This window comes from Prionailurus viverrinus, chromosome A1 (genome assembly GCF_022837055.1).
Source record: "Prionailurus viverrinus isolate Anna chromosome A1, UM_Priviv_1.0, whole genome shotgun sequence".
Classification (NCBI taxonomy): domain Eukaryota; kingdom Metazoa; phylum Chordata; class Mammalia; order Carnivora; family Felidae; genus Prionailurus; species Prionailurus viverrinus.
Window position 1 is genome coordinate 48,360,235 of NC_062561.1, and position 23,189 is coordinate 48,383,423.

The 23,189-nt window shown below is 39.3% G+C and overlaps 1 long non-coding RNA gene across 1 annotated transcript in view; it reads right to left on the reverse strand.

Moving 5' to 3' along the window:
- LOC125171337 (uncharacterized) overlaps positions 1 to 23,189 on the reverse strand; it is a 160,156-nt gene that overhangs the window by 47,897 nt on the left and 89,070 nt on the right. The window contains exon 2 of the long non-coding RNA XR_007154273.1: positions 18,916 to 18,985. This is a non-coding gene — a long non-coding RNA (uncharacterized LOC125171337). The remainder of the gene's footprint in view (positions 1 to 18,915; positions 18,986 to 23,189) is intronic.

Here is a 23,189-nt window from a genome sequence, read left to right on the forward strand (position 1 = left end):
ATGATGATACATTTTAGAGATTCTGTATTATGCCGTTTCCTCTGAAAAATATGGAGTGTTTTTTGTTTTTGTGTTTTAACGGGCATTTAAATTACTGGTGGATCTCCTTGATCCTGCCAATATTTAATTTTAGTTCTGAGCTTTATTAGGGTGGATCTATTTCAATTTTAATCCTAGTTCTGGGATGTGATTCTTACTCTTAAAGCGTGGCCTTCTCGGGTTTTAATAAAAAGTTTAAGATGTTTACCAACCCCCATTAACTTAATAAAACTTGATTGTCAAATTCTGTCCCCACATAAATATGCAGATTCTGAAATCTCTGCTAGTTCTTTCAGCCTTCCTTCATTTGATTTCCACTGGAAACATTGCATTATTTTTTTTTAAGTAGTCTCTGCATCCAACATGGGGCTCAAACTCATGATCCTAAGATCAAGAGTCACATACAGGCTTTACCAACTGAGCCAGTCAGGTGCCCTAGCAACATTGCATTCATGTTTCTCATTTGCGCAGTTCAGGATTTAGCTAAGAATCTAAAGGCAGTTTGCAGAGAGTCCCTAGCCTCATTGGTGACTGTTTCATTTGCAGAATTTCTTTTTCAATTTCCAACTGCTCTGCTAGAACTCTGACTTCTGACTTCTTAGCACAGGACTTCTCCTTTCTGATTGAGTTCTAGACCTTATATGCTGCATTGGACTGGGGATTTCCCAAAAAAGAAAAGAAAAGCCAACTATAGATAGATAGATGATAGATAGATAGATAGATAGATGATAGATACAGATCAATCTACATATATATCCATATATCTTACCTAGTTTGTTTCCCTTATTTCAAGGATCATATTGTTTCCATTTTTGGCTTGCTTTTGGTTGCTCCTCAGTACCTTCAAGTAGTTGTGTTTTATATATTGTCCAGAGTTTATAATTGCCAGTGGCAGGAGGATTATTTTGGAATATGCTACTCTCCCATTATCAAAAGCCAGAAGCATACGTTTTCAATAAATTATATTACAATATCAATCATCTTTTTATCAGTAGGGCTCTATCAATGTTAAATTTGGCATAGTACTGCATCTGGCCATGGAAAGTGCTTTCTAAGTATAAGACATTCTCATTAAAGAGATGACTTAGAGCTTGCCAGAAGGACAACTAAAGAGTAGGAGACAACTACAGAAGACAAAATCACAGTACAAACAGAGCCCTACAGCAGTCTGAACTCACAATAACCTGCTGTCACTTGCACAGCATCCACTGCAGCTGTCTTGTGAAGTCCTTATAGCCAGATGTTGCTTCTGAAGAAATCATTGTAAAGTTCATAAACTCAAGCAAAGACTTTTAGTTTTGACCCGGTGTGACTAAAATACTCATCATTAGGCAGAAAGAGAAATCAAAGAAAAATACAAGACTGATGAAATTTGGAAATAATATTCTACACTGGAATGAACAAAACTCATTGGCTGCAGATCATATGCTCCTACTTCAGAAGGATGGAGAAAATTGTGCTCTAATGGGCTCTTGTAAAATGTGTAGCACATCACCTACTCATGGCATCCTATCTAGTGTTTTAGACTATAGTTGTCTTTAAATGCAGCTATAAAAATAAATACTGACTCACAAAACCACAGCCAGAAAAAAAAAAAATCAACAAATATTTGTCAGATGCCTACCATAAAAAACCTAGGCAGAGTACCTAAAACACTAACTATTCTCAAAATTGTAAGTGCAATCAAAACTTTGTGAAAAATGACAGGATATATAAAAAGTGATATTACAAATTGAACTAGAACTTGAAAGTGAAAGTAGCAACCCATAAGAAAAAGGGATAGCGCCCAGATGTGGTGCTAACATAACCAAAATCTAAGGAATAAAGAGGCATGAAACAAGAGAGAAGTCGCTTTAATTGGGGTGGTGTATACATGGGAAGACATGAAATTGAGTTTATAACATGGGGTCAGATAAGGGTTGAGAGTGTCAAATATTTGGGGCAGATGAGCTTAATCTTGGCAATAGGGCATTTCCCAGGATAAAGAAATAGCAAATGGAGGGGACCGTGGGTGGCTCAGTCAATTAAGGTCTGACTTCAGGTCCAGTCATGATCTCACAGTTAGCAAGTTTGAGCCCTGGGTGGGGCTCTGCTGTCAGCGCAGAGCCTGCAACCTGCTTCGGATCTTTTGTCTTCCTCTCTTTCTGCCCCTCCCCCGCTCTCTCTTTTTCTCTCTCTCTCTCTCAAAAATAAGTAAACATTAAAAAAAGAAATAATAAATAGAAATAGTATTCTCAAAGAAAATATCTTCAATGGGGAAGATGTATTATTATTACGATATTACAAATTTGATTTTGTTTGGTATTATTTCTGAAGCTTTTCTTTAAAAAGAAGAGAAAACACAGTACACTCAAACAGTAGAGAAAAAATTAGAGACAGACTTTACACTTAATGGAAGCATAATTACTATGATAATAATGGAGATAATCATTATAATGAAATATGAAAGGAAAGGCCTTTTGCACAACGTAAGTTCTCATTCTTGCATTTACCCTTTCCACTCTGCATATTTCCACTCTGGTATAGTCAGAGACTTTAAAAGGCCATTCAAAGCAGCACGCACTGATACTGGCTACTTTGTGTACCGAATCGCACAAATGTTGTGAACTCATTATTCAGTCAGCCACTTACTATTTTACAAATATTAACTGAGCATTCACACCATGCCTGGCCTTATTCCTGGCACTGGGCAAACTACATGAGTTTCTTCCTCCATGGAGCCTCTTTTTTAGGGCCTCCTCCTCCACCTCCTGGAGGCCACAGGCTTACTGCCCATCCTCGTTCCTTCAGACTGAAACACAATCCAGCCTGTTTTAGTTTGAACCATCAGCTTCCCTGTCTTATCTCCTCGTGTCTTTTTTTCTTGGTTTCATATAATATTGGAGAACTTCCAGAGTGAGACCTGGATGAAGAACAGTTCCAAGGTCATTTCAGCTTTCTAAGTGGGACCCAGACCCAATATATTGTTAGGTATTGGGGAAAATAAGCCGGAAAATAACCTACTTACTTTACTTTGAGCAAACCAGTGGTGGTGTTGATGAACAGATTCTATGTGAAGACGTATTGAGGGTTCAGTATGGCATACCCCGTATACTTTTCCCTCAGTCTATTAACCTAATACCTCCTCCTTCATATTATCTCTTGTTGAAATGAAGCAACAACCATAGGTCTGTCATTCAACTTAATTTTCTTTTTATTGCTCTTTCATAGGAGGGACAAATAATGTTAAAACGAATCCTAATGTTCTCTGTCATGAGAAGAATTGAATCATTTCTTGAGGCTCAACTATTTTTAATATGATACCATATGACACTAATTCACCATAGAACCCAAAGGGGGTGCCTGGGTGGCTCAGTTGGTTGAGCGTCCAGCTTCGGCTCTGGTCATGATCCCCTGGTTCATGGGTTCGAGCCCCGGGTTGGGCTCTGTGCTGACAACTCAGAGCCTGGAGCCTGCTTCGGATTCTGTGTCTCCCTCTCTCTCTGCCCCTCCCCCACTCATGCTCTGTCTCTCTCTCTCTCTCTCTTTCTCTCTCTCTATCAAAAATAAATAAACCTTAAAAAATTTTTTTTTAATATAGAACCCAAAGCAGTAGAACCTATCAATAGTTCTTTGATCTCCGTATATTCTGGTATATCAGTGACCTACATGTATGGAGTCAAGAGCAGTTGGAGCCAGTAGAGTTCTGTGCTGAAAGCAGAGAGGGTGACTCATGGCTGATGAGCACTGTTCACTGGCAGCTTGATTTTTAGAAATCAGTCTTATTTTCAGCTGATTTCCATAATTGTAAACATTTTAGTACCTTGCTTGGAGCCTTCCAGGCATATTCAGAAAATGAATTCATGTAGTGTTTATTGACAGGACATAGCATTTGGCCCATCAAGTGGATTTTCTATTACTAGTAGGAAAGAAGTTCTCATGGCAAGAAGAAACCTGCATATAAATAAGTCAATTTAGTTCAAAGATCTTGACACAGTCCATAAAAATATTCTAATAGTGGACATGCTCAGGAAAAGATTTATGAGAATGAGAAATTATATTTTTATTTTCATTCTCATTTTTTAAAAAGGGATAGTTTCTGCTATAAATCAAGAACAAATTCCAGAATAAAATGTCCATGAGTGGAATATTTAACATCTTCTGAATCTAAGCTAACACTAGGACCTCTTAATTCCTTTTTCATGGTGGATCTTATTTTCCTTTTTATATCTGGAATCTATAAAAAAAATAATTTAACTGTATGTAGTTAACCATACAGTATTGTGCACTTTGAAATATGTTGAGATGACAGATCTCATGTCAAATGTTCTTCTAAACTACAATAGCAGCAAAAACAACACAAAAGAACACAAGGAAATTTTTGGAGGTAATGAATATGTTTAGTATTTAAGTTGTGATAGTATCACAGATGTATACATATGTTCAAACTCATCAAGATGTATACACTAAATGTGTGCAATTTTAAATATATCAATTATACCTCAATAAAGCTTAAAAATGAAATTGTGTTTAAGTCTACTTGACTTGATCAAATGGTAAATTTGATATTCGGTAAGGATGACCCTTCAGTCGTCTTCTACCAGAAGCCTCAACCCCCTATTCTCCAATTCTAGAGCTTAGCCTACCTCAACCCTGTCTTACTGGCGTGACTGAGCCACAGGACATGCCATCCTGCAAATGGAGAGTATATTTCCAGTCATCCTAATAATAATCCATTAGAGCAGCCTAATTCATAAAATATTTTATAGCTATCATACATGTGAATCCAGTGGAATTAAGGATGTGAATTTATACACAAAAGTGTAGGAGACACATACTGGGTTATCTGACCTCCCTTCTCTGGGATTCATCCTTTACCTTCATTCACTCAGTCACAGGAGCAGGTTGCTGCCAACCATTTTTATACATTGTGAAAATGTCCAATTGACTCCAGTGTTACTGGTCCAGGGGTAGGCAACCGACATCAGCTAAGCCTAGCAGAGTCTTTTCTTGACAATTTTGAATGGAGCCCAAGAGATTCCAACCTTAATCTGGGCTGGTGAAAGGAGATATAAACACTTGGGTCATGTTTTCTGCCATATAAATCAGGGAACAGATGAAATAACTTTGAAAGATGGAGGAAAAGGAAGAGAAGCAGAAAGATGGGAAGAAAACTTTGGTGGGCAGTTGGGGGCTTTGGAGGGCCTCCCCATGACTATCCTCTTTCTGGCATATTGTGAATGTCCATAATATGTTTTTTTAAATTCCCTTAGACCCCTCAGGATTATAGGGGTTTCCCAGTATTCATATTATAAGTCCTTTTTGCCCACATTACCTATGGCAGGTTCATTCATATGATTTGAATTTCAAAGTCCTAACTAATACAAGAAAAACAGTTAATCCTAAAATAAAATTTTCAAATGTATTAGAAGTAGAAGTTCATTAGCTATGTCCATTTTTCCTATTCACGTCGTGCACATTACCTCTGTCTAACGAACTTGGCAATTCCAAGTCCTAGACTTGCTAAGTCCTTCTTGCCTACCTGCTCTTTCTTCTGCTTATAATGCCTCCCATTTCCTACCTAACCATCAAAATCTGGACCGAGACTCAGGTATTCCAAGAAGTCATCACAACTCAACCCAACACATTCTACTTTCTTCCGAATTGTGTTTTCCGCATCTCTCCACAGTCCAGAGACCACATTATATTATTTTGCATGTGTTTAACAGTTGCCTTAAATGTAATCTTAAAGTACTTTTTTCTTTCCTAATACTTTTTTGACAAAAGAGATGAGGTATTTTATTCCCTATTTTACTGTTTAACTTTAAATAGCTCCAGTCCTGTGAATTGCCTGCCACAGATACCCATAAGTATCCATGGACTGTCTCTAGCAGATCCTAAATGAGTCGTCAAAATCCCAATTCTACAAAACTAGAAAGAAATATTTGAAAGCTATTGGCATCAAGGAAATAAGATAGTGATGGCATCCAGAATGGCTAAAATGTTAACCAACTAGAGCTTACCTATGATGCGTTACTTCACTCACAGATTCCCATTTCTAAAAGAGAAGCAGTGTTAGCGATCTAAATTCTTTTATGCATATGATATTTAGATGAGTAACCACAGAACTCCCTCCTTCTAAATGAAGCAAAGTAGAGCTCTCCTAAGAATCTGGTGCCCTGGATTAGATTTTCAAGATCTCACTCATCAGGAGATGCAGTGAACGATAAATTCTGTAGAAAGAGCACACACTTGCAGAGAAAACACCAAAATTATGGAAAGAACGAGGTATCGTAACCTCTGAAAAAGTGTTTGAAAAACGTGTAGGGGGAAATCTTTTAGATTCTACTTTATAATCTACAGGGAGTCATTAAAAAATGGATCATCCCCTACTGATGAGACTATTCTTTAGTTATAAGTGTGTCCTAAGACATTTTTAAAATTCACCAGCAATTAGGAAATAATGCAAATTATGGTAGAAGAATTCTGATCTTCTATTTTTCAGAGGATCAGGAGGAAACTATTATATAGGGCTGATAGAAATTTTTGCTATAGAGTCTTAATTTTTATGCTGTCACATGCCTTGAAGCCACTGGGATGAGAACATTTTTTTGCAAATCTAAAATAAATAACTGGAGTAGGCCTGTTACTCACAGAAAAACACAGTGTGTTTACATGAATACCTTTTCTACTTGATTCTTTTGACCTGAGAACTTGAGTGAAACTCTGAAAAAGCTGCCAAATTCCAAAGCTGGGAACAGACCCAGACCAGCATGACTTTTATTCTCCTCCTCTAACTACCTGGAAACATTACCTCAAATAGATAGGGGTTAAAATTTTACAATTTCATTTTACCAATCAATATTTGTGAAACTTTGTGACTGCATATGTACTAAGAATGACAAATTATTCTGTTTTAATCATCTGTTAGGTGTTAACAGATTTAACTCAGCCAGTTTTTTTTTCCTTCTTCCTATTTCTCCTTCTCTGTCTTCTCAAATCTAGTCTTACTTGGATTTTTAACCTGTGTTTGCTTTTGCCCCAACATAGTTTGCTCTGTTGAATCTGCTTTTGCTCAAACTTGCAGACAACCAGTTTTCTCCCAATTGCATATCACTTGTCATCTCTCAGTTTGAGGGCTTTCTGAAAATTTGCCTGGTTAGGAAAAGCCAGTAGGGAATAGGCAATTGTATCACCCACTGAAGGGAAGGCAGGTGGAAATCCAGTAGAGAAGCTACACTGGCAGGGAGTTCTTCTGTGGCAGGGTAATGGCCGTATCTACTCCTTTATTGTTGCTGCTCTGTGACTCTCCAGGCCTTCTTCTTTCCTGGAGTCTGCTCAGGTAATGGCCACTTTGCCCACTGGCATGTCAATTGCTCTTCTATAGTCTTACCTCAATGCATTTGATTTAATGATCAGCACAGTGGACATACTTGCTGTCTGAATCAGAGGGTACTTTACCATTTTTTAAAGCAACAATTCATTACTCTTCCCAAATTACAGACCTGTTGGCTAAATGGACATCCATCAAAGGGCTTGCCTGGCTCTTACTTGAACAACCATAAGTTGGGATTTTTCTGGCCAAAGTTTCATATAAGGAGCCTTGGAGTTTTCAGGCAAAGCCATCCCACTGCCGTCTACCAACTCTTAGTCAATGTGAGGAAAATCTTTCAAAGATAACTGTTCTCTCTTCAAGAATAAAGCTCCAGAATAGTCACTACTCAATTCCCGTCTCCCTTCCTCCCTGACTCTCCTGTCTTAACCTGTCTCATGAGAAGGTCATGAACAATTAGACATTTCTTATGATGTACTTCTGGCTTAGGTAAGACATAATAATGAACATGCAACCATTCAGCCTTAAAATAACCTAAATAAGCAAAATGTAACTTTGACTCCACAAACAACATTTATGTTCCTTTTTCTCTTCTTTACATCCTCTTAGATTGACCCATTTCATAGCATCATTCCAGCTGAAATATTTTTTTCCACATTGGTTTTATGGTTCTCATATTTTGTGAATGAGCTGCCATTTTTTGGTGTATATCAGATTTCAAATTTTTTAAAAATAAAATTATCTAATTTGCTCTTTTAATAAAATTTTGACCTACCATGCCTATAATAATATTTTCCCCATGTGGGTCATCATACTCTTTATAATAGGAAGAAATAACTTTCAGATGCAGGGAGCTTTTGGAATGTAAGTTTGAGTCTTTTAGAAATTCAAATAACCCCAACTTTTGGATGCAAACAAAATAGAGAGACTTGCAAATGTTCATGACTCATAATAGAAATGTGCCCTTTCATCCAAAGAATTTTTAAGCATTTAAAAAATGCCGGTGAGAATGCACAATGGTACAGCATCTTTGTAAGATAGTTTGGCAGTTCCTTACAAAGCTAAACATACTCTTATCATATCATACAGCAATTGTGTTCCTTAGTATTTACCCAAATGAATCAAAAGCTTATGTCCATAGAAAAGCTTGCACACAAATGTGGATAGCAGGTCTACTCGTTATTGCTAAAACTTGGAATCCACTAAGATGTCCCTCGAGAGGGGACTGTATAAACAATCTGTAGTATCTACATACAATGGAAAATCATTCAGCAATAGAAAGAAAGGAGCTACTAAGTCACAAAGAGGGATGGAGGGAACTTAAGTACATGTTGCTAAGTGGAAGAAGCCAGTCAGAAAAGGCTAAATGCTTCCAACTATATAACATTCTGGAAAAGCCAAGACTATGAAATAGTAAAAGGCTGGTCAGAAATTTAGAGGAAGGGAAAGAGGGATGAAAAGGTGGAGCACAGGGCATTTTTAGGGCAGTGAAACTATTGCTGTGTATAACAATACCGTAATGGTGGGTACATGTTATTATACATTTGTCAAAACCCACAGAATGTACAAAAAATCAGAATGAAGCCTAATGCACTTTAGTAAATAATACCTTAGTATTGGCTCATCCATTGTAACAAATACACATACCACAGTGATGCAAGTTGTTAATAGCAGGAGAAACTTGGGGCAGTGAAGGATGGGATGGCGAATGAATGAGAACTTTCTGCTCAATTTTTTCTGTAAACCTAAAACTGCTCTAAAAAATAAATTCTATTAACTGAAAACAAAACAAAAATGAGCTTGCCTGTTCTGGACTATGGCAGAGTAAGAAAGTCTTTAAGGGCTTGCAAGGACACTTTCTGTAACTTCATGGCCCCTCCTCAGTCAAATACTGGAGAGAACCGGCATTAATCAGCCAGTGCGTCTCTGGTGCCAATCTCTTTGCTAGGTGCTTTCCATGTATTACCTCAGTGGAGCCCTGTAAGGGAAGTATTGCATGAGGCGTTGAGTCTTAGATTAAGTAATTTGCCCAAGGCCACAGCAACGGTTAAAACCACATGGGCCTTGGAAACCAGTGCCATAGCAAGGTCTATGACTACCATGTCCCCATCCCAAGGTTCCCCTACTGGGCAGGGTACAGCTGAGATTGGGGGGGTCTCTCCCTGAGGTAGCTGTGAGCTCCTGAGTCAGAGGGAAAACATAGAATACTTATGTGGAAGGCTTCTGTAGATATCTGGCATTAATATTATATAATACACTTGCAGTATTTGCAACATCCTTTATGACGCTCTCAGGATATTTTTATTACAATTATGGGTAACGGCCCCTGAAAGGTAATGCCCGCAGTTCTCAATTTACCCAAGCAACTACCATATTCTTTTCTTTACTTCTGCTCTTACATTAAAAAAAAATTTCAGGGCTTACATATTACCTTTGCTAATTTTGAAAGGCAAACCTAGAGAATCAAAAGCTCAAATAGCTCACTTTAAAAGCACTTGAGAACAGGAGAAAGTTTTACGTGATTACATTAATAGCAGTGACAAATGCATGTAAAACACTTAACCATGGTCTGTGATGCAAAGAAAACCCATTTAGGTGTCATTCATCTTTTTTACATTAGTACAAGGAGTACTGTCTGCTTTATCTTCTCAGACAACACCGGAATTAGAATGCTGCGTTTTCCAGAAGCCAGCTTCCTAACTTGTATTTGTAGCACCTTTCTGCAGAAATGGTTAAGACTCTGAAACCCCAAATACAATACAAAATCTTTTTTTCCTTCCAATTTCATCTCTCTAAAAAAAAAAAATTATAGGGAAACATTTTCCCATTGAAGGGACATAATATTTATTTACCAATTGGTTATCTCTAGTATTTTTCCTCCAGAGGAGATAAACTATGCAAAATAAACCAGAAGTCCTGATAAGCTCTTTCCAAACTGGGAATCGTGAACAGAAGAGAAATAGGAGATAGAAAAGAAATGAGTGATGGGGTGTGGGGAAACGGCATGAGGGAGGGAGGAGGCAAATGAAGAAGGGACAGAGGGGTGAGAAATGGTCGCTCTGAACATGCTTCCCACATGCCCTAAACCCAGCTGCTTTCAGTTATGGACTTGTGCAGCATTAAATCTTCAAGAAACTTTAACAATTGTCACCACCGCCACCACCCCACAACCATACACATGCTCACACACACTCACATGAGCACACACACTCACACGTGCGCGCGCACACACACACACACACACATACACACACACACACTCATGTTCCATAGATGAGAGAAACTATATGATATGGTGAAAAAAGGTTTTTTATTGACTATCAGGAGACCTGCCTCTAATTAACTAATGATCTTGGCAGGTTACTTGATTGCCCCAACCTTCCATTTCTATACTGGAAAGAATAGGGGTTGGGCTTGCAGATTCCATCATCCCTTTCATCTCTGGCTTATCTGCAAATCAGCCCTGGAGAAGTTACTTGTGCAAAAGCCATACAGCTAGTTAGAGGCAGGGCCAAGGTAGATGGAGGGTCCCTGAGGAATCATTAAGGTTTTTATAGCTTCCTTTGGGTGGAATAGTTTGTGAAGATGTTTATTCCATGGGCTATCGCAGGCACCCATCTTTCTGAGCTGCCCTGTGTTTCTTTAAACCTCTTTACAGTTTGGTCGTCTATTTACAAATTTTCCTTGGCGGGTCAAGTCAGCCTGTATAAGATATCCCAGTACTAGCAGCCTGGCTCATTTCTGCAGTGAAAGTGAGAAGCATAGAAAAGAGCAGTGTGTTTACTAATGAGAGCAGGAAGACTGTGGCTCACTAGAGCAGAAAGGCAATCGGGCAGGTAAGTGCTTCAGCACGCAAGGGGTAGAGAATCAGACCTTCTGTCTCCCTGCACCTTATCCCATCCCCCACAGCTGTGCAGAGAGACTCTGGGACTCAGTGGACAGGAGATCCAATGTTGGCTGTCTCTCCTCTCTGCCCTCCAAATACACATTTAAAGACTCCCAAAGGGATTTCTTGCAAACTTAAATTTCTGATGTGGAAGGAAGTGTTTCCAGATATTAAAAAAAAAAAGCACAACAAGCTCCAACATCACACAAAAGAAAAGAAAACACTTAGGTTTGAAACCTTGAAGGAATATTAAATAAGAGATAGAATTTTGGTTATGCCAGATATGAATGCCAGTACTATAGGAAAGAACCTCATAAAACATATCAAGCCCAGGCAAAAATAAAACAAGCAAAAATAGAATATCATTTGAACTATAGCAGGCCCATAAGTTCAGCTCCAAAATTACAAGCCAACACACATACCATATTGTGCAACTGAGCCTGAAAAGGGGGAAATTAGCAATAAACCAAAAAGCTTTTAAAAGTAGCATAGTGAAGTAGAAGAAAACCCCACAAAGCTACAAAATTCAGAATAAGTACTATCTGGGAAGAAACAGCAACAAATTATGCGATTTTCCTTTTTAAAGATTTTGGATCGCAGAGTACATCTAAGACAGTGGATGAGTCAATATGGGTGGGTAGGTTCAGTGTGTTTGACAAATAAGTTTTGCTTCTCACCAGGACATTTGGATACTACATAAATAGAAACCTTCTTTTCATCTCGAGAAGCATAAGGAAGTGCTTTCTCAGAGTGAATATTTTCCTCAAATCACTTGGAAAAGAGAAAGAACATTTATTTCCATGTTTCTCCTATCTAGCAAACTCTATTGACCTTAGGTTGAACTCGAAAACATTGTTCTCGTGCAGCCTCTCTATAAATTCCAAACTTGCCTTGCTTTACCACCTGTCCCTGGTCCTAGAAACATCATCTCTTACACTACCTCCTACACTTAAGAGTGGTTTTTTGTTCCGTGGAGGCGGGGGGTAGACTCGCCTCTGGTGGCAGTTCCCTGGGTGAAGTTGGGCGTGTGCAACAAGAGCCTGCAGCCAGCCTCCCAACAAAATTCTGGGAGACGCAGGGGGTTTGTGAAGGCTGAGGGGGCTATGGGTGCTGAATGCTGGGAAGACAGACCGTTGGTCGCCTTGGCAGCTAGTTGTTAAATACGATGCTCTTTTTGCTTGGTGGAGCTTATAGCCCATACTTTCTGGAGCCCTGGGAGAACAGAGGACCCTTCTGACACTTGTGTGAAGACCAGGACCCAGTGCACTGTTGGCCATACTGGGCTGCTGTGCTTCTGGAATGCTGGACTCCGGTCACATTCGTCCCCGCCCTGCATAGAAAGCAGTGGCAGGCAGCCTCCCCCCCCCCCCCCTCCCCGCAACCACCAGTTGCCAAGTCTCGAAGTTTGTAGCACAGGAGGTGGGGGTGTGTTTTTGGAAGGTGAAACTCTACTCTCCAGTTACTTACCTGCTACTTACCTGCAGCATTCAGAGTCCTTCACAATTTAAAATTCAAATTTGCCCTTCACAGTTGGTGTTATTAGACTTATTTCAAAAAGGGAGAGAGGGAAGATGAATATAAATATGCCCTAAAGAGTGAAAGGAATTGTCTGAAGGAAACAGATCAGGGCCTTGTGTTTTCTAATTTATTTGTTTCTCTGCTACTATTCTCTCTGAGTTTTCTCTCACTTAGTTTCTGACCCACACTTGGATCTAGAATACAGATCAGTATCCTTAGAAGGAAACTGAATAATTAAAGGTCATTCAATATACTGTCATTCTTTTATATAACCTCCAAGGGAAAGGCACTTAGGGCTAACAATGCCGTATGGTTCAATCTTGTAAAAGTAGAATTATCATTGTAATCCTAGAATACCGAGCTTTCTACTCAGTGTAGGCCCTCATGACCATTCTTAACTAGTTGCCTTTATGTTTATTTGCCAGGGTATGTAATAGGGTGAACGTTCTAAGGCATTTTATTTTTCCAAAGAGCCGGTTGGAAAATCTCAAATATCTGTACTTAATTGCCAAATGTACATATAATTGGTAAATGTATATATATATATATATATATATATATTCTTACTGCCAAATAAATGTGTCTGTGTATATGTTTGATTTATGATAAAAATATTTTTCCTATGCCACATTCTCTTTTTAAATTTTTTTTTTTCAACGTTTATTTATTTTTGGGACAGAGAGAGACAGAGCATGAACGGGGGAGGGGCAGAGAGAGAGGGAGACACAGGATCGGAAACAGGCTCCAGGCTCTGAGCCATCAGCCCAGAGCCCGACGCGGGGCTCGAACTCACGGACTGTGAGATCGTGACCTGGCTGAAGTCGGACGCTTAACCAACTGCGCCACCCAGGCGCCCCCACATTCTCTTTTTAATAAACTCAGACTTTCTCTTGGATCAAATCTTAAGTAGGAGATACATTCGAATTTAGTTGTTATTCACCTATTAAATACAGAAATTCCATGAATATTGAATACTCCATACGTGTGGTGTTGAACATACGAATCCCATGGGTTTCACAAGGTGGTCCTTTCTTGCTCACCTGTAGAAGTATGGGGGGAAGGTGGGGCCACATACATGCCTATTACCCCAGTTGGGGAATGTCTGGTTGAACAGAACAGCAACAGTTCTCTACTTTGGGGCAGGGAGCATGAGCTGAATGAAGGGGAAGCTGGGATTTAAGCTGCCCTAACAAATCTAGACACTGTAGCTCTAAGTTGGGTCATGTACAGTAGAAATGTTTGATTCTATATTAGTTGCTGCTTCCTGTCTGGAGGGATCCCGGCATTTTTCACAGGATGCTCTTCATAGAAATTAAAATATTTGTATTACAAACTTAAGAGTGTTTGGAACACAGTTGAAGAGCCTCTGTGCTACACGTGACTTACTCAAGCACTTGGACCACCTCTGACCCTACACAAGGACTGACCCTGAGCAAGGACTGCCAGCCTCCTTATCTCGCAGGGCACTGGTTGGAATCCAAACCGTAAGCAGCCCTGGGTAAGCATCTTGCAAAGCCGGAGAGATTGGTCTTTTCTCCCATCTTGATCAATTCTATTCAATACTCTAGGTATCGAATAAATCAATAAAAAAAGACACGATCAATGAGCTTTTAAAAGTCCCTTGTATAATGATCAGAGTTGCTCAGAGTATGAAACATGAATCTGGTGATTTCATATATGCGTTTTTGCTTATTATTATTATTAAATTATTTGTTAATGTTTACTTATTTTTGAGAGAGAGAGAGAGAGAGAGAGCATGAGGAGGGGAGGGGCAGAGAGAGAGAGGGAGACACAGAATCTGAAGGAGGCTCCAGGCTCTGAGCTGTCAGCACAGAGCCTGATGCGGGTCTGGAACTCATGAAACAGGAGATCATGACCTGAGCTGAAATCGGACACCCAAGCAACTGAGTCACCCATGTACCCCATTATTATTTTAAAAAAACAATATCAAAAAGAAAAGCTGATTGTTTTTCAGCTTTGTCTCCAACTACTTTGTGTGCAGCTGCATATCTTAGCCACGCCTGCCACCATTCAGAAATCATCCTTTTATTGGCCCCAGTTAAAACGTTCATTCTCTGATAATTAAAGTAATTCAAGTTAGGATGAGAATAAAGTTTAACTCCATCCATTTAAAAGAGTTTGTGACCATAAATCAATCTTTAATTATTGGAACACACAGTGAAGCGGCAGGCATTCTTAATTTCCTCACAAGCTCTCTGGGACTCTCTTTACCTGTTTATCTCATTTTTCAGGGAGTAGACTATAAGGAAACAGTTTTTCTGTGCCAGAAAATCTTAAAAGCTTCCCTCTCCTTCCTTTTTGGAATCCCTGTGTTTCTTCCCAGCTTCAGGAAGAAAAGAGTCACCAATTTGAGAGAGTGTGTATTGGGCAGAGGTAGCTCGACTTCTCAAAACCGAAGTCTGAATTGAGTGAGCGGTGCTTTTGTTCTAGCCCTTATGAAATTGTCTGGAGAGACTTACTTTTGGGTTAAAGGCATCAAAATGTCTGGAAGCTCAACAACATGCTCAAAAATGGAGACAGTGATCATAATAGGGAGTTAAACCAGCTGGCCTCCCGCTCAAGGCTGCTGCTCAGTTGATCACTGGCGGCATGGCGGTATAATGGTGTACAGCTAAAAACAAAATGGTGTTTGTTACATGAAAGACTTAGGTTTAAATCCCAATTTGGCCACTTCCCGGGAGGGTGATTCTGTGTTGATTACTGAAGCTCTCTGAATTGTCTCTGTTTCCTCATCTATAAAATGGGCTATTAACCCTAGTTCAAAGAGGTTGATGTGCCAGGGAAATGAGACGTGAAAGTTGCTGAGCCCATAGAATCCCATTTTTAAGAACTGGTCTGAAATTAAATAGATGGCCCTGAACTGTGGTTTCTCTAAGACATTTCTCAGGCTCCTACCCTGCCACATGATTTTGGATTTTGATTTAGGGGAGTCCAGAGGTTAACTCTGTCTCTCCACCCCAGGGAAGGGGCGGGGGGTAGGGAAGAGAGAAGGCCGGGGTTATCTCCACATTTAGTCTGGCCCCAAATCTGTAACATGAAGCCAGGCTTCCCCAGGAATTCAGAAATCCTTGCAGGACCACTTCCACCCTCCAGGACCCCTGCTGTCTCAGAAGCAAAGCTGGGGGTCAAATCTTGGGGCTGTCTCTTGTATCTTTTTTGTCAGGACCAAATCTCTGTTCCTGCTGCACATTAGAAATTCATATGGAACTTAAAAAAACACTAATAACAAGGCTTTAATAACCCTGACTTAAATGGTCTGGGTTAGGGCCTGAGCAACAGTAGTTTTTTTAATTATTATTATTTTAGAGGGAGAGAGAGAGAGACAGAGAGAGACAGAGAGAGAGAGGGAGAATCTTAAGCAGGCTCAATGCTTAGTGCAGAGCCCAACACAGGGCTCCATCCCACCACCCTGAGATCATGACTTGAGCTGAAATCAAGAGCCGGCTGCCTAATTGACTGAGCCACTGAGGCTCAGTAATTTCTTTTAACTGCCTCTAGTGATCCTAGTGTGCAGCCAGAGCTGAGAACTCCTCCAGATATTGCAGATCGAAGTGATCTGGAGATGTTGGGGTCAAGGTTGCAGCAGGAGGGGTCTGATGAACTGATGCTGGAGAGCCCTCCCTCTCTCAGGTGCTTCTGTCATTGAGGCAAGGGCAGGAGAGAAGGAAATGGGGTAAAATGAGCTCCACCTGGAATAAGTCCTGGGCAATGATAAGCAGCCCTTTCTTGTCTGCTTGTGGGTTCTGATTTTCTGAGTAGCTGTTGAATAACAGAACACTGCAGATTTTTTACAACATAACTCCAGAAGCCTCATTTAAGCTGATATCATTATGGACTTTTAAATCTCCTGCCTACATTTAGTTCCTTTATTTCTGAATTAAGAAGTACTTAAAATGTAATGACTTACTTGAATTGCTTGTTCTCTAATGGTGGTTACAGAGCTGTTCTCTTTAAACCTCTGCACACGGAGGATATTTTGATCAAGTCAGAGAGAGCAACATGAAAGCATTAAAATTATGGGAACAGAACCAACATGTCTTGATTTCCAGTCCTCTCTGTCAATTAAACCACATAATAAAACTCAGAGAGGGCTATTCCTCTCCTTGAAATAGTGAGATGTACATGTCTTTTCTCTTCCTTTTACTGACAGATCTCTGACCAGCCATAATGACCACATTTCTTTTCTGCCTCATCTGATGAAAACCCTTCTTGCCCAATGAAATCCAATAATCCAATTTCTACTTTCATTCTTGTTTATTTCCAGCCCCAAATAAACGGAGTATCCTTTTGCTAGATACCATGGCTCCCCTAGGTGGCTAGATACTGCCTCTCCTTCCCAATGAACAAAGCCTCCAACTGAGTAAATAGTAATCTTAAGCATCGTAAGAGAACAGAAAAAATATTTACTCGTCATTGTTAAATAATTCAGAGCCACCTTAAGGACTATATACAAACCAAAATTTAATGCAAAAATAAATATTTCTGACTTAGGAATCTGCACAAGGAGTGGATTCATTTAACTACCTGATCCCAGATCAAAGGGCTTCACTGTCCTTATACTACCCACCCTCATCTCCAAAAGATATTAATATCAATTGTCAGGGAGAAAATTTATAACATGGAGTTCTGATATAGCCAGGATGGATTTAATTACCTTCAGTCAATTTGGGCAGGAGAGCATAAGGGTAGTCGTGAAAATAAGCTCCTACTAAATCAGGACCTGTATCTAATCCTAATGACAGAAGGGATAACGAAAAGGAGGAAATTTTAACGTCTAACTTGCAGATGACAACTGTCATAGGAGCCGTGGGTGACATTCCCATAGAGGAGAGGATTTCAGAAAGCAAGCTCTCACATTAATTACTGGTTCGCTGTGCACAGTGGATTCCTTCATTCCATAAATATATATTGAGTGCTAGTCACTTATTAGACACAGCACAATGAGTTTATTGGAGGTGTGATATTTCGTTAGGCAGGCGTGGTGACTCTGTTAAGTACATCAGCTGGACTATTTGGGTTTAGTGTACCCTGAATTTAAAATGATCTCTGCGTCCAGGGTCCCAGGGAAGCCTTATAAATCATTTATGAGTTTCTTGGAAAATCATCTATTTATTTCTGATTTTGACTTTGTTTTTATGGAGTTGGGCTCCACAAAATTAAAATTCTTTACATTTTCTAATTATAGTTACTTCACTGATATGTGTCCTTGATTTTATATTCTCTTCTTATATTTCCTAGAGGCTTGTCAATATGTTGTAGTATTTATCAATATAAAAATTAGCTACATATACACATCAGTATTCTATACCATAAATATATAAAGCATATCTTATTAAGTGAAAAGACAAGGTACAGAATAACATATACATTGTATTGCAGAGTATTGGGGGACTGAAGAAGGAAGTTAACTTTTATTCCCACCTTCTGTACCATTTACATTCTTTTTTTTTTTTTTTTTGAGAGAGAGTGTGCATGAGTAGGGAAGAAGGGCAGAGGGAGGGAGGGAGGAAGAGAAAGAGAGAGAGACACAGAGAGAGAGAGAGAGAGCGAGTCTTGAGCATGGAGCCTGGGACTCTATCCCATGACCGTGAGATCATGACCTGAGCTGAAATCAACAGTGGGATGCTTAACTGACTGAGCCACCCTGGCCACCCCCACCCCCCCTTTTCCCATTTACATTCTTTATCATGATTAACTTTAATCATCATAATAAAAAGAACTCTTTTAAATGAGTTAGAGAATCTAGACGGATACAAACAATGTTCACTTAGTACACTGGTTGGAAGTCCAGTGGTGTCAGCCATAAGGGCTTAAGCTTCAGTTCTACTGAACTTGATTGTGCTTTTGATAACTGGCAGTGTGTCAGCAGGGTGGATTGCCAAAACACTTAGGAGAAGTCACTTGATCAACTTGTCCTTGGCACAATGGCCATTCTGAAAATAGATATACTCAAATGAAATGAGTTATACTAAAAACTTATTCCAAACGTTCAGTTAACTGAGTGCTTGTCGTATCTGAAAAACATGCTTTAAAATGTGGAATTGTTTTATGTTAATGTGAAAAGCACTGCCTGAATTACAGTATTTAGTTTTGAGACATGTCTTCTCATGATTTAGAGTGCCCTTCTGGGCTGGCTTACCCTTGCTCTGGTCCATTTAGGGATTTCCAAGCACTCAGGGCATACGCCAAAGCAGGAAAGAGTCTGGTGTCTGAAAGTGAGAGAAAAAGAACATATAGATAAATTTGCTACCACAAATACACACACACACACACACGCACATGCGCATGCACGCACACACACACACACACACACACACACACACAAAACTAGGAAAAATCTTTTTGCAGCAAAAGTGATATAAGTAAGGTTACTTATTTCATATAAGATGAGCTTTTCCAAATTTATTCCATATACACAAAGATAAATGGGCAAAGTCTATCAATCAACAATTCTCAAATGAGGAAATATTGTTTGTTCATTCATTAGTTTGATACAATTTTGTGTGAGTCCTTGAGATAGGAGCCACACATATTTGTCATGAGGTCCCTAAGTGAAACTAGTAAGTGTTCCAAATGAGGAGGAAAGGACCTCACTTCCTACACATTAGGAGACTCCATCAGTATTGTGGGTCTTGTAACCACAGAAAGCATCACTTTAAGACAAATGGACTTGATAGAATCACTGCTGGTACTTCCTTACCACAGAGGAGTACTGTGTACTGAGCTTTCTTAGCTTGTAGCTTTCAGATAGCTAGACTTGCTGTAATTGCCGGCAAGAAACACCAAGTCATACCCAGTGCCATTCTTTAGCCTCTGGGCCTCATTTCCAGCATGTACCATTTCCACTGGGCCTCACATTCTTGGTTGTCCCCTCCTCACCTTCTGCTAGCTACTTATTACACAGTAATTTAAGATACAGAGACTAAGGACATAATTTAGGCTAAGGGTAAGGTGGAAGCAACAGGGACAGAGTGAGTCGATAAATTCGTGAACTAGTTCAGAGACTCTCTTGACAGAACTTGACAATTTATTGGATGGGCGCTGTGGGTGAGAAAAAGGGAGGAGTGATGGATGGCACCCAGGCTTTTGGTGTAAGCACCTGGGAGAGCGTAGTGCCAGGAATGAAGATAGAAAAATTACAGGAAGAAGAGTATGAGAAAGAGATGAATTCAGTTCTGAACATGTTGAGTTTGAGGTATCTGTGAGATACCAAAGAAGAGATGTCGCGAAAGGTTCGGTTATATTCCTCTGGAGTTAAACAGGGAGATCTGGGCTGGAGATACATATGTAGTTGTCATCAACATAAAGATGGGAATCAAGCCATCCATGGGTGTGGATGAGTTTGCTTAAGGCATGTTTGTAGCATGAGATGCTAAGTGGGCCCAGGCTAGAGTCCTGAGTAACCCCAATTATTTAGGGATGGGTCAAGAAGGAAGAGCTAATAAAACAGCAAGAGAAGTAAAAGGAAAATTGGGACCGTGCCTTTGTTCCCACTGGTCCCTTTCCCTGGAGTGACCTCCCTCTTTTCTTTGCATGGTAAAATACAGCTAATCCTTCAAGATATCTCAAATGTCTCTTCAATGAAGCAAATTTTTTTGATCCACTCTCTATTTCCCCAAGTGCCATAAAAGCTGTTCTCTTTTCTCTGCTTCTATAGCACTTCAAAAAGAAAAAAAGAAAAAGAAAGAAGAAAGAAAAGAGAAGAAAAATTGTAAACACAGCCACTGAGGACACCTCCAGCCACTCCCCCTACCATTTTCTGAGCTAATATGCAGGAGGAATGTGACAGGTGATCCTAATGCATCTTTGTTTCCTAGCACCAAACAGTACATATGAAATGGTCAATGAGTGTTGAATTAATTATATTTTCCTGGCATTGAAAAGTCTGTACCTCATTCTGACAAAGGTTTCAGCCCAGTGAGACACATTATTCATAAAAAATATCCATGATTTTTTAAGAACTCTTGATAACAAAATCTATTTCTCGTATGGCGTTGGAACTTAATTTAGTTTGTTGTTATTCATGCCACACCTACTTCCAAAAAGGATTTGAGATAGCTTGCAATGAGTCATATGAAAAATTACATCTTTAAAAACAGCACAAAAGCATCATGCAATGGAAAAAAGGTAATAACATTACCTGATAAGTTATACCATGGAAAGTTGCAGCAATTGAGAATAAGATATGGTTTTGCACTTCCTAGCAGACAAGGTGATACATTCTCATTGAGCAGCCCTCGGATTTTTGTGGGACTTTGTGTAGGTGGAGGACAGCACATAGGTACATTATTCAGACCAGCTAAAATTCTGCCAGGCTTAATTAGATCCTTCATTTATTTGCAGTGTTGTGTATAGTATGCTTTTAGTGGTCTGTGAATTAGAATGACCAAAAAAAACCCCAAAAAACAATAACTGTCTCACTTGCAGAAAAGACTAAACAGGACTTCTGTCCTGCAGAAGAGGATTCTTTTTTAAGGTAAAAACGTTTTAAGCTACCTCATAACTATTCTTTCAGAATATGTTGCTTGAGAACACATGATGAAAAAATTCTGTAAATTTATAACCCTTAAATGTTTTTATTCTATTTATTAAAACACAATACTATCTTAATGTGTTTTAAGAGACGGTACAGATATTTGCCTAAGATTAGGGGTACAGTATAGAAACATTGCTCAGTGAACACATGGATTTTAAATGGTTTTGCAATTATTCCAGAAGTCTTGTGATCAGACAATGGGAACCATTATCTAGGGTAATGGTTTTCTAATCATTATTATAATTGTTTAGTTCTAATTGGCACTATAGCTATTTGGTCAAAGAACTCCTACTCTGAAGATCAACAAATCACAGCTCTGGTTTTAAGGCTGGAATTGGTCTACCTGATTGGGGTCCAGAAAGGAATTTATCAAAAAGCCTGTTATCATCCCACTGGAACTAAACTAAAGAGAAAATATTATTAAATATTACCAACTTTCTTGCACAGTGACGAGTAGCTTGGCATTTAATGCTGGCTTCAGTGCATTCGTTCAAATATCCATGGCTTTCAAATAGGCACTGCCTTTATTTTTACACATTCAAAATTACAGTGTCTTCTGAGACAGTCCTAAGGTCCCAGAAAACCCTTCAGGTGATATGTTAGTCAAACTTATGGACTTCAAAGAGAAAATGATATTTTACAAAATCAGGTGGAATTCAGATTTTCAAACTTCCGCCAAAAGAAAGAGAACTCTGAGGTAAAATTTTTCTCTAAGTTTTTAAGTTCTACCTGCTGCTACTACGTCACAAGGCATATGCTGTAATTTTATTCTGTGACGGAATTTCCCTCTTCTCAATATTGCTAGAATTTAAAAGGATTATTTTGATTTCTAATTTCTTTAGAGCACCTTCATTTATTAATTTGTATAGTGCAGAGAATTTGAGAATCTCTCTTGGTGTGCTTTAAACATATACACATACACATCCTCGAATCACAGCTAAAATCTGTTCATGGAAGAACAAGATTATTCACCAACCAGCACTTCCGAATCAGCCCTCAGTATCATTGGCGTATGTCCCATATCACTTATCTGCTCTGTGATTTGACATAGATCCTGGACCCTGAGAATTTGCTACCAACTAAAGCTCCTTGAAAGCAGAGACAGTTTCCTATGGAGCCTGTATTTCTGGCAGCATTTAACAAAGTCTGAGTTTGCAGAATTTGATTCAACTAAATGTAGATTCCTAACAAAGCATATAGGAGGATAGTTGCCTTCTCCTTGTCCTCCCCACCCTTCAAATCCTATCCTCCTATCTCTCATTCTCAACCATATCTCTTCACCTCCTTCCGTGCCATTATCATAAACTCCCTTTGATTCCTACCATTCTTCTCCCTTTTCTTGCCTTTGACCTTCTGCAAATTCTATTTCCTTCGACTGGAATATCCTTCCCCATCTTTTCCCCTGGGTGGGTCATAGTCACTTTTTAGGTCTATTATTTTGCCTCTTCTCTGGGAATACTTTATAACTGTCCAAGTCTGATCAAGTAGCCTCCAAAATTTGCTCCCACACTATGATATCATAGCCTGATCAAACCATTGTAATTGAAGTAGCCCCACTAGATTATAAACTTGAGGAGAGCAGGCAGGGTTTGTTATTGTGTTTACCTACACATTCTCAGGAACTTGGCACTATGGCTGAGATTTAGTAGGTGCTTAATAAATATTGGATGAGTTGAACAAATGAACAAATAAGTTCAATGACCAGGAATACCTTCTCAAGAGTCCTTTCTCCCAGAATCTCTTCAACAATTGTGACTTCAGTGTTGGCACAGTGGCATTGTTTTAGGTAAATTTCTAAGAATCCTGCTGAATTTCTAAAAATCCTATTTACTAAAAATCCTGCTGAAATTGCTCATGAAGCTGGAAGTGCCATAAGA